Source organism: Triticum urartu, chromosome 4, assembly GCF_003073215.2.
Source record: "Triticum urartu cultivar G1812 chromosome 4, Tu2.1, whole genome shotgun sequence".
NCBI lineage: Eukaryota > Viridiplantae > Streptophyta > Magnoliopsida > Poales > Poaceae > Triticum > Triticum urartu.
The window spans coordinates 127,821,335-127,833,543 of record NC_053025.1 but is presented as its reverse complement, the minus strand read 5'-3'; positions in this window follow the sequence as shown (position 1 = coordinate 127,833,543).

The window sequence follows — 12,209 nt, the reverse complement described above, 5'->3', positions numbered from 1 at the left end:
AGTGACACTACGATGATATAATTCACCATTGGAAATTGCCATTGACTTAGACCGCCGGGTTATCTGTCTTGCCAAGGTCTCATCCTCTGGCAACTCGCCCCAGGTCATGTAAGCCAAATATGGCACTATCCAATCTGGAATGACATGAAGAGCCGCCACTAACTGGGCCTCCAGGTTAGGAATGGCCAAGTCTTCCTCTGTAGGAAACTTGACAGAAGGATTATGTAAAACATCTAAAAAGGTGTTAGGTGGCACCGGCTTACGCTGATATCCCAACCGGCTTAAGGCATCCGCCGCTTCATTCTTTCTGCGATCAATGTGTTCCACCTGATATCCCTTGAAGTGTCTAGCCACAGCGTCCACCTCTCGACGATAAGCCGCCATGAGAGGGTCCTTGGAATCCCACTTGCCTGACACCTACTGAGCCACCAAATCTGAGTCGCCAAGGCACCATACCTGGCTCAAACTCATCTCTTTAGGCATTCGAAGACCATGGAGCAAGGCCTCATATTCTATTGCGTTGTTAGTACAAGGAAACATCAATCGCAACACATAACAAAACTTTTCACCTCGAGGAGAAGTTAAAACAACTCCAGCCCCCGAGCCTTCCAACTGTCTGGACCCATCAAAATGAATCGTCCAATATGTGTTGTCTAGCTTTTCTTCAGGTGTCTGTAATTCTTTCCAATCGTTAATGAAATCGACCAGCGCTTGAGACTTGATCGCAGTACGTGGCACATAATTTAAAACATGAGACCCAAGTTCGATGGCCCACTTGGTGACTCATCCTGTGGCTTCTCTATTTTGAATAATATCTCCTAACGGAGCAGAGCTAACCACAGTGATGGGGTGAACCTGAAAGTAATGCTTGAGCTTCCGGCTTGCCATGAACACCCCATAAACAAGCTTCTGCCAATGTGGATACCTTTGCTTAGATTCAATGAGCACCTCACTAATGTAGTAAACCGGCCGCTGGACCGGATGTTCCTTGCCAATTTCCTTGCGCTCCACCACAATAACCACACTGACAGCACGTGAGTTAGCAGCCACATATAACAACAATGGTTCTTTCTCAATAGGAGCAGACAGAACCGGTGGCTCAGCGAGCTATCTTTTCAGATTCTCAAAGGCAGAGTTAGCAGCGTCACTCCAAACAAAGTCATCCGCCTTTTTCATCATTTGATACAATGGCATAGCCTTCTCACCCAACCGGCTTATAAACCGGCTTAAAGCTGCAACACGGCCCGCCAGCAGCTGAACGTCATTGATGCACGCCGGTTTAGCCAAAGATGTGATTGCCTTAATTTTCTCCGGGTTAGCCTCAATGCCTCTGTTAGACACCAAAAAACCCAAGAGCTTGCCAATTGGGACTCCAAAAACATATTTGGCCGGGTTAAGCATCATCTTGTAGACCCGGAGGTTATCAAAGGTTTTTTTCAGATCAGCTACCAAGGTTTCTTTCTCTCTAGATTTTACCACTATGCCATCCACATAAGCATGAACATTACGCCCAATTTGTTTATGAAGGCAATTCTGCACACACCGCTGATAGGTCACCTGGGCACTCTTAAGCCCAAAAGGCATAGACACATAGCAAAAGGCCCCGAACAGAGTGATGAAAGCTGTCTTCTCCTGGTCCTTAACTGCCATCTTGATCTGATGATAACCAGAGTAAGCATACAAAAAACTCAAACGCTCACACCCCGCCGTAGCATCAATGATTTGATCAATACGAGGGAGAGCAAAAGGGTCATCCGGACAAGCCTTGTTCAAATCTGTGTAATCCACACACATGTGCCAGGTGCCGTTCTTTTTTAGCACACGCACCGGGTTAGCCAACCACTCCAGGTGAAAAACTTCAACAATGAACCTGGCCGCCAAGAGCCGGGCCACCTCTTCTCCGATAGCCTTATGCCTTTCCTTGTTAAATAGCCGAAGAAATTGCCTGACCGACTTAAAATTTGGATCAACTCGATGAGCGTGCATCAATGACGGTACACCCAGCATGTCAGAAGGCTTCCATGCAAAGATGTCCCGGTTCTCATGGATGAACTCAATGAGCGCGCTTTCCTATTTTGGATCCAAGTTAGCACTGATAATGAACTGTTTGGGTGAATCACCAGGCACGAAATAAATCATCTTGGTGTCATCAGCTGATTTGAATTTCAACGCCGGCTCATGCTCCATAGTTGGCTTCTTCAAAGATGTCATGTCTGCCGGGTCAACATTATCCTTATAAAATTTCAACTCCTCGGTTGCACAAACGGACTCGGCATAAGCGGCATCACCTTCTTCACATTCCAAGGCTATTTTTCGGTTTCCATGTACTGTGATAGTGCCTTTATAGCCTGACATTTTGAGCTGCATATATATATATATAACACGGCCGAGCCATGAACTTAGCATAAGCCGGCCGTCCAAACAGAGCGTGATATGGGCTTTTGATCTTAACCACTTCAAAGGTTAACTTCTCATCCCTAGAATCATACTCATCTCCAAAGGCTACTTCCAGCTCAATCTTACCAACTGCGTACGCCGACTTACCGGGCACTACCCCATGAAAAACAGTGTTGGATGTTTTAAGACTCTTATCAGTTAACCCCATGCGACAGAACGTCTCATAATAGAGGATGTTGATGCTGTTGCCTCCGTCCATGAGCACCTTACTGAACTTATATCCACCAACCTGAGGCGCCACCACCAAAGACAGATGACCCGGATTATCAACCCGGGGTGGGTGATCCTCCCTACTCCACACAATAGGCTCTTTAGACCATCTCAAATAATGCGGAACCGCCGGCTCAACAGCATTTATGGCCCTCTTATGAAGCTTCTGATCCCTCTTGCACAAACTGGTGGTAAACACGTGGTACTGCCCACTGTTCAGCTATTTTGGGTTACGCTGATACCCGGACTATTGCTGTTGTTGCTGACTGCCCTGGCCGGATTGCTGATTATAGCCGTGTTGACTACCCGGACGGCCCTGGCCATGAAAACCGCCACCGTCTGAACCGGCGCCCGGACCATGAAAGCCGCCACCACCCGAACCGCCGCCAGGCCCATGGTTACCATCGAATATGTTAGAATTCTTAAAATCCTTCATGATCATGCAGTCTTTCCACAGATGGGTAGCTGGCTTCTCCTAGGTGCCGTGTCTTGGACAAGGTTCGTTTAGCAGCTGCTCAAGGGTGGGACCTGACCCGCCAGACCGTGTAGGCGGCCTCCCCTTGCATCGTTGATTGTTGCCATGCGTATTGGTGTTAGCCACAAACTTGTCAGCCTTACGTTTATTACCTCCCTGTCATCAGCTGGGTTGTGCTGGTGACCCTTGCCATTGTCATTCTTCTTTCTCTTCCATGTCTTCTCTTCGTCAGACGCGGGGTCCTTGGTACTGTCAGAATCGGCGTACTTGACGAGAGCCGCCATCAGCTGGCCCATGTCATTGTAGTCACGCTTGAGCCGCCCCAGCTTCTGTTTCAGAGGCTCAAAACGGCAATGTTTATCCAACATTAAGACCGCGAAGCCGGCATCCATCTTATCAGATGAATGTATAATTTCCTTAACCCGGCGCACCCAATGGGTCGTGGATACGCCCTCCTCTTGCTTGCAGTTAGTCAAATCCACGATTGACATGGGTTGTTTGCAGGTATCTTTGAAGTTCTGAATGAACCGGGCCTTCAACTCCGCCCATGAGCCGATGGAGTTGGGCGGCAGCCCCTTTAACCAAGTACGAGTTGTTCCATCCAACATCATGGTGAAGTATTTGGCCATTGCCGCGTCACTGACCTCTAATAACTCCATGGCCATCTCATAACTTTCAATCCACGCTCCGGGCTGCAGGTCGGCTGTGTAATTGGGCACCTTACAAGGCCCCTTAAAGTCCTTTGGCAAACGCTCATTATGCAGAGCCGGCACAAGTCAAGGGACGCCTCCTGTCCTTGTGGCCATCCCAGCTCAACAGAGGTCGTTGGATAAATCAGAAAGGCTTGCTGAGCCACCTGCTGAATCACCCGTTCAGCCTCTTGACGGATCCTCTCCTGGTCCATCAAGTTAGGGCTTCGTCCGGGGCCGGGTCGCGCCCGCGTGGTTGGTTACGGCGCTGGGCGTTGCTCGACATGGCCGCTGAGTCCATATGCCTGCTATAGCTTGGGGTCCGGCTGGGCCGAGGGGTTGAATGGATTCTATCTCGACTGTAAGAATATGCATCCTGCTGTGCTAGAGCTGTCTGAAGAAGTTCTCTAACCCTTCACGTTTCGATCACCGTCGGAGAGTCACCTTCCATTGGGAGAGCCGCCAAACGAGCCGACACAGCAATTAAATTCTCCAAGGGGTTAGAGAAGTGACCCGGTGGTATTGGTGTGTAATGAGGCAGGGCAGCATTCACACATGGCGGCTCCATGGTCCGTGGTCGAACCGGCGCCCTAGCCCCGGGTGCTGTGATCCGGTTCGCCTCCGGCGGGTTACTGGCACCAGCCCCGGGTGTGTGAAGAAGGTTCCTAGGATCATAAGTTAGAGGCAGACGTGATTGAGCCTTCCAGTGCCTTCTCCTCATGACCTTGTTTGATGTGTTCAGATCCACCGAGAGCCAGAAAGTCTCTGCTTGAAGCTAGAGCCGCCCGTTTTGCAGCCATCCTAACATCTTCCGCTGCCAAATTTTCCTTGGCCTGCATTATCTCTCCACGTAGCCGTGCTACCTCTACGTCATGCTGAGCCTTATCCGCCAGCTCAACCACAGCAGTCAATAGGGCCGTCATCCTATCTATGAGGTCCATTAATACCTGAGCCGGTGGGCGCGCGGGGTCTCCTGACCCGGCCGCTGCTGACCCAGTGGTTATTGCTGCCGCAGCCGTAGAATTCTAACCAGGTTGAGTGCCAGCCATGAAGACTTCGGCTCGATTCAGTGGCTTAGAGGGGTCCGGAATACTGTTGCCATCGGAACAACCCCCAAGCCTGCCATCTTGTAACTGATACAAAGAATCTGTTTCGCTTGTGGATGACTCACTGTCAGAGAAAACGGCCGTCTCATCACCGTCCACCGATCCTTCAGAAAATTTCCCTCCATGGATGCAACCCAGGAAGGCATGCCTCACGACGGGTTGAGCCCGGGCGGATCTCGCGCGCTGAGCCGTCTCGACGAGGTTGGTGCAGATGTCCGGCTCAGGGCCCGGCTCGCCGATCCGGCCGATGAAGACGTGGATTCCGCCGAAGGGGACCCGGTATCCGTATTCAATTGAGTCGGCATCAGGGCCCCAGCCTTCTTCGTAGATGTAGAGCTTGCCGTGATGAATCTTGTTCATCCGGCCCACAGCGTATCCCTTGAGCCCTTCGAAGTTGCCCTTCAAGAACTCAAATCCACCGTGCGCTGGCCCCATGGTGGGCGCCAACTGTCGTGGAATTGTCACGGCAGATGTCCTGGTGAAAGGACTTATTCGTGGAGTCATCGCAACTAGGAATCTTAAAGGGGTTGATTGGGACAAAGGATACGAGAAGTTTATATTGGTTTGGCCCCTTATGGTGAAGGTAAAGCCTAGTCTAGTTGATGTGGTATTGCTAGGTTTCGATGACCAGGGAGCGAATACGCTATGCCTGGCTTTCGATTTGATGTTACTTCCCTAGGCCGCTGTCGGGTCATCCCCTTATATACACGGGTAGACGCCTGGCGGCCTACAGAGTCCTGGCCGGCTCATACAACGTGTCCGGCTCGGTGACTTCTTTTACATGCCTTTCTTTACAAGTCTTAACTATACATGGAGGTTTACAGTTACAGGGCTTAAGCCACCTCTGGGCTTGGGCCTACTACAAGTTTTATAATAACCCATCCCCTTGTATATTCACTGGGCTTCTTTTAATAACCCGCAAGGAAGATTGACCCGGCCCCTCTTGGGCGGGTCATACCTGGTAGTCATATTCCCAACATGTCCGGTTGTTATTTCGAACAGTTTCCTGTTCCATGTCGAGGCGTGGTTTTTATTGGCACGTTCTGTCGAAGCAGAGATCGTGTCCCCTTATTGCGGGATCTTCATTAATATGAGCGTGGGTAACCCAACCATTCCACTGGAAAGATTCCTTGAGAATAGGCAGGCTTTTAGGCTTAGGAGGAGTGAGGGAGTCCTGGATTAGGGGGTCTCCGGATAGCCGGACTATATCCTTTGGCCGGACTGTTGGACTATGAAGATACAAGATCGAAGACTTCGTCCCGTGTCCGGATAGGACTCTACTTGGCGTGGAAGGAAAGCTAGGCAGTACGGATATGGATATCTCCTCCTTTTAACCGACCTTGTGTAACCCTAGCCCCCTCCGGTGTCTATATAAACCGGAGAGTTTTAGTCCGTAGGCCAACATACAATCATACCATAGGCTAGCTTCTAGGGTTCAGCCTCTCCGATCTTGTGGTAGATCAACTCTTGTAATACTCATATCATCAAGAATAAATCAAGCAGGACGTAGGGTTTTACCTCCATCAAGAGGGCCCGAACCTGGGTAAAACATCGTGTCCCCTGCCTCCTGTTACCATCCGCCTTAGACGCACAGTTTGGGACCACCTACCCGAGATCCGTCGGTTTTGACACCGACATTGGTGCTTTCATTGAGAGTTCCTCCCTGTCGTCGCCATTAGGCTTGATGGCTCCTACGATCATCGATAGAGATGCAGTCCAGGGGGAGACTTTTCTCCCCGGACAGATCTTTGTGTTCGGCGGCTTCGCATTGCGGGCCAACTCGCTTGGCCATCTGGAGCAGATCGAAAGTTACGCCCCTGGCTAGCAGGTCAGGTTTGGAAGCTTAAACTACATGGCCGATATGCGCGGAGACTTGATCTTCGACGGATTCGAGCCCCTGCCTTGTGCGCCACGCGGTCACGATGAGTACGATTTAGCTCTACCATCGGACAGTGTTCAAGAAATCGCACCGGCAGTCGCTTCGACCCTCAATTCGGAGCCGATTGCGCCATCCATGGACGGGTGGATAGACCCCGCCACGGAGGTCGTATCCTCTGCGGCAATCGAGCCAAATATCGACCTTACCCTTCACGAGAGCTGTGTTGCCAAACTGCCGGATCCTTCTCCGGCCACGGACTCCGAACCGCCTGCGCCCGGTCCTGTCGAATCCGATTGGGCGCCTATCATGGAGTTTACCTCCGCGGATATTTTTCAGCACTCGCCCTTTGGCAACATACTAAAATCATTAAGGTATCTCTCCTTGTCAGGAGAGTCCTGGCCAAACTACATCCGGCAGGATTGGGATGCGGATGACAAAGAAATTCGCCGTCCACCCACCACCCACTTAGTAGCCACTGTCGATGACTTAACCGACATGCTCGACTTCGACTCCGAAGACATCGACGGTATGGACGACGATGCGGGAGGCGAAGAGGAACCACTGCCCACAGGGCACTGGACAGCCACCTCATCATATGACATATACATGGTGGACACACCCAAAGAAGGCAATGGCGACGGGACAGCGGAGGATGACCCCTCCAAGAAGCAACCCAAGCGCCGGCGTCAGTGGCGCCGCTCTAAGTCCCGCCAAGGCAAAAGCGGTGATACCGGCACCGGAGATAATAGAACTCCGTACAGTGCCGAAGGCAACAACAATCCTCTCCAGCAATATTTAGAGGAGGAGGATGGAGAAGCCAGCCCTCCTGATGGAGCGGCAGATGGATAGGCGGAGGATGATAATTACATGCCTCCCTCCGAAGACGAGGCAAGCCTCGACGATGATGAATTCGTCGTGCCAGAGGATCCCGTCGAACAAGAGCGCTTCAAGCGCTGGCTTATAGCCACGGCAAATAGCCTTAAGAAAAAGCAGCAGCAGCTTCAAGCTGATCAAGATTTGCTAGCTGGCAGATGGACTGAAGTCCTGGCGGCTGAGGAATATAAACTCAAACGCCCCTCCAAGAGTTACCCAAAGTGCAGGTTGCTACCCCGACTGGAGGAGGAAGCACCGAAACCTACATCCCCGGCGTATGACGCGGCTGATCGGCCACCTTGTGACCGCGACAGAGAGGCATTCCAGCCAAAAGCTCAGCCCGCACCCCGACGCCATTCAAATAAAAAGGCATGGGGAAATACGCCAGACCTGCGAGACGTATTGGAGGACAAAGCAAAACACGCAATATTGATCTACGGATTACGAGGGCGCGCCACTATGCGAGACGATAATCGTCACGCCGGATACAGTATAAGTAAGTCCGGCCGGGCCGAACACAGCGGGCAAGACTCATTTGAGCTGCGTCGTGATATAGCCCAGTACAGAGGCGCCGCACACCCCTTATGCTTCACAGACGAAGTAATGGATCATCAAATCCCAGAGGGTTTCAAACCCGTAAATATAGAATCATACGACGGCACAACAGATCCTGCGGTATGGATCGAGGATTTCCTCCTGCACATCCACATGGCCTGCGGTGATGACCTACACGCCATCAAATACCTCCCACTCAAACTCAAAGGACCAGATCGGCATTGGCTCAACAGCTTGCCAGCAGAGTCCATTGGTTGTTGGGAAGATCTGGAAGCCGCATTCCTCGACAACTTTCAGGGCACTTATGTGCGACCACCAGATGCCAATGACTTGAGCCACATAATTCAGCAGCCAGAGGAATTGGCCAGGCAATTCTAGACACGGTTCCTAACAAAGAAAAATCAAATCGTTGACTGTCCGGATGCAGAGGCCCTAGTAGCTTTCAAGCACAACATCCGCGACGAATGGCTCGCCCGGCACCTTGGCCAGGAAAAGCTGAAATCTATGGCATCCCTCACGACACTCATGACCCGCTTCTGTGCGGGAGAGGACAGCTGGTTGGCTCGCAGCAATAACATATCAAAGAACCATGGTACTTCGGATACCAAGGACGGCAATGGCAGGTCGCGTCACAAAAAACATAAGCGCCGCATTAACAGCGACAATACCGAGGATACGGCAGTCAATGCCGGATTCAAAGGCTCTAAACCCGGTCAGCGGAAAAAGCCATTCAAAAGAAGCACTCTGGGCCCATCCAGTTTGGACCGTATACTCGATCGCTCGTGTCAAATACACGGCACCCCCGACAAGCCAGCCAACCACACCAACAGAGATTGTTGGGTGTTCAAGCAGGCCGGCAAGTTAAATGCCAAAAACAAAGATAAGGGATCACATAGCGATGACGAGGAGGAGCCCCGGCAGCCGAACACCAGAGGACAGAAGAGGTTCCCCCCCACAAGTGCGGACGGTGAACATGATATACGCAACCCACATCCCCAAGAGGGACTGGAAGCATGCGCTCAGGGACGTATATGCGTTGGAGTCAGTCGCCCCAAAGTTCAACCCATGGTCCTCCTTTCCGATCACCTTCGATCGCAGGGACCACCCCACTAGTATCCGTCATGGCGGATTTGCCGCACTGGTCCTAGACCCAATCAATGACGGATTTCACCTCACTTGAGTCCTTATGGATGGCGGCAGCAGCTTGAACCTGCTTTATCAGGACACAGTGCGCAAAATGGGTATAGACCCCTCAAGGATCAAACCCACAAAAACGACCTTTAAAAGCATCATACCAGGTGTAGAGGCCCATTGCACAGGCTCAGTCACACTGGAAGTGGTCTTCGGATCCTCGGATAACTTCCGAAGTGAAGAGTTAATCTTCGACATAGTCCCGTTCCGCAGTGGCTACCATGCACTGCTCGGGCGAACCGCATTTGCAAGATTCAATGCGGTGCTGCATTATGCATATCTCAAGCTCAAGATGCCAGGACCTCGGGGGGTCATCACAGTCAATGGAAACACAGAGCGCTCTCTCCGCACGGAGGAGCACACTGCGGCCCTCGCAGCAGAAGTGCAAAGCAGCCTCTTAAGGCAATCCACTAGTTCGGCGATTAAGGACCCGGACACCTTCAAGCGCGGCCGGAGTAATCAGCAACTAGACCGCCCGGCACGTTCCGAGCTTGCATAGCAATGCGGCCCCACCCCGGTCCCAGCCAAACGGCGAAATCCGTGCCACGCGTACATAATTACGCATTAAAAATACCACGGGCACAGGTGGGGAGGGGGCACGACTATGGCACGCTCCAAGACACGGCTTAAACCGCACTAGGGGGTTCCCGCTTTGTTGTTTTTCTCTTTCAGGACTTTAATCTCTGGAAACCTTGTCTGGCAGCATGATTGCCGAACACATGATGCAGCAACCAAGGAGGCAAAAAGCTACGTCACACCACAGAACTCCCAGGTGGATTACGATAATGAGTGAAATATTTGCTTTAATACTATTCCTCAGCTTGCCCTTGGAAGGGACATGTCAAACAGTCCTACTTTTTGCTTATCGCACTACTTGTATCATTCTACTTTAACGCACCTTTTTGGAATTAACAAGGCATAGCATTAAGACTATTATTGCATTCTTCCTTTTACATATATATATATATATATGTTCATTCATGACATCTAGCACCCGTACATTTTGGTACGGCCAATACACTAGGGGCTTAGGCATACCCCATAATACGGCGTGAGAAATCCAAACACTTTCGACAGTGCGGCACCCCGAACTTATAGCATTATATGCATCAGCTCCGAATCATATCTTGGGTCAATAGTTGGGTTTGCCTGGCTCCCATGTTTTGGTACCTTACGTTCCGCTATATCGGCTAAGGTAGCACTAGGAAAACTACTGCGATTGTGCCCCGGTTCTGCTGGGCTAAGCACCTCAGTAGAGAAAGCTAAAACTGACTATCATGATAAGGCGAGAGATTGGTCGCTGTTCGAGAGGTCTCAAGTCCCTAAAGACTTATGCCGCTTAGAGCGAGGAGTCGGCCCTGTCCGGCTTAAGGCGTGTATAGTGCCCCGAAATCGGCCTTCTGAATACTAGGGGCTTCGCCGAAATTTAAAATTATAGAATTCTATGGCTAACTAAGAGTAATAACGCATTATAGTCTGATTGCCTTGTCCGTTGTGCTGAGCACCTCCCTCGAAGGACCCAAAAATGGGAACAAGAGTGCTCAGGTTTATCCCGAACACCCCAGCACTCGTGGCGTGGGGGCAGAACCCGAAGACTAGCCATCTCCCAGATTTGATAAACAGCCAAACAGAAGGCAATATTTTAAATTCAAACAAGCGTTGCATAGCGCATATGAACAAGTTTTCATAATACAGGATTATACGAGCAAGTTTATTCAAATATTACATCTTTCGCACACTCGTCCGCTACAAGACGGGCACCCTTCAGGACACCCTCATAGTACATCTCGGGGTGGTGATGCTCCTTGCCCTGCGGCGGCCCTTCCTTCACCAACTTCACGACGTCCATCTTGGCCCAGTGCACCTTCCCACGGGCTTGCTTTGCATATAGAATGCCTGAAGGAAATATGCCCTAGAGGCAATAATAAAATTATTATTTATTTCCTTATATCATGATAAATGTTTATTATTCATGCTAGAATTGTATTAACCGGAAACATAATACATGTGTGAATACATAGACAAACAGAGTGTCACTAGTATGCCTCTACTTGACTAGCTTGTTAATCAAAGATGGTTATGTTTCCTAACCATGGACAAAAGAGTTGTTATTTGATTAACGGGATCACATCATTAGATGAATGATCTGATTGACATGACCCATTCCATTAGCTTAGCACCCGATCGTTTAGTATGTTGCTATTGCTTTCTCCATGACTTATACATGTTCCTATGACTATGAGATTATGCAACTCCCGTTTGCCGGAGGAACACTTTGTGTGCTACCAAACATCACAACATAACTGGGTGATTATAAAGGAGCTCTACAGGTGTCTCTAAAGGTGTTGGGTTGGCGTATTTCGAGATTAGGATTTGTCAGTCCGAATTGTCAGAGAGGTATCTCTGGGCCCTCTCGGTAATGCACATTTCACAGCCTTGCAAGCATTGCAACTAATGAGTTAGTTGTGAGATGATGTATTACGGAACGAGTAAAGAGACTTGCTCGGTAACGAGATTGAACTAGGTATCGGATACCGACGATCGAATCTCAGGGCAAGTAACATACCGATGACAAAGGGAACAACGTATGTTGTTATGCGGTCTGACCGATAAAGATCTTCGTAGAATATGTAGGAGCCAATATGGGCATCCAGGTCCCTCCTATTGGTTATTGACCGGAGACGTGTCTCGGTCATGTCTACATTGTTCTCGAACCGTAGGGTCCGCACGCTTAACGTTACGATGACAGTTATTATGAGTTTATGCATTTTGAT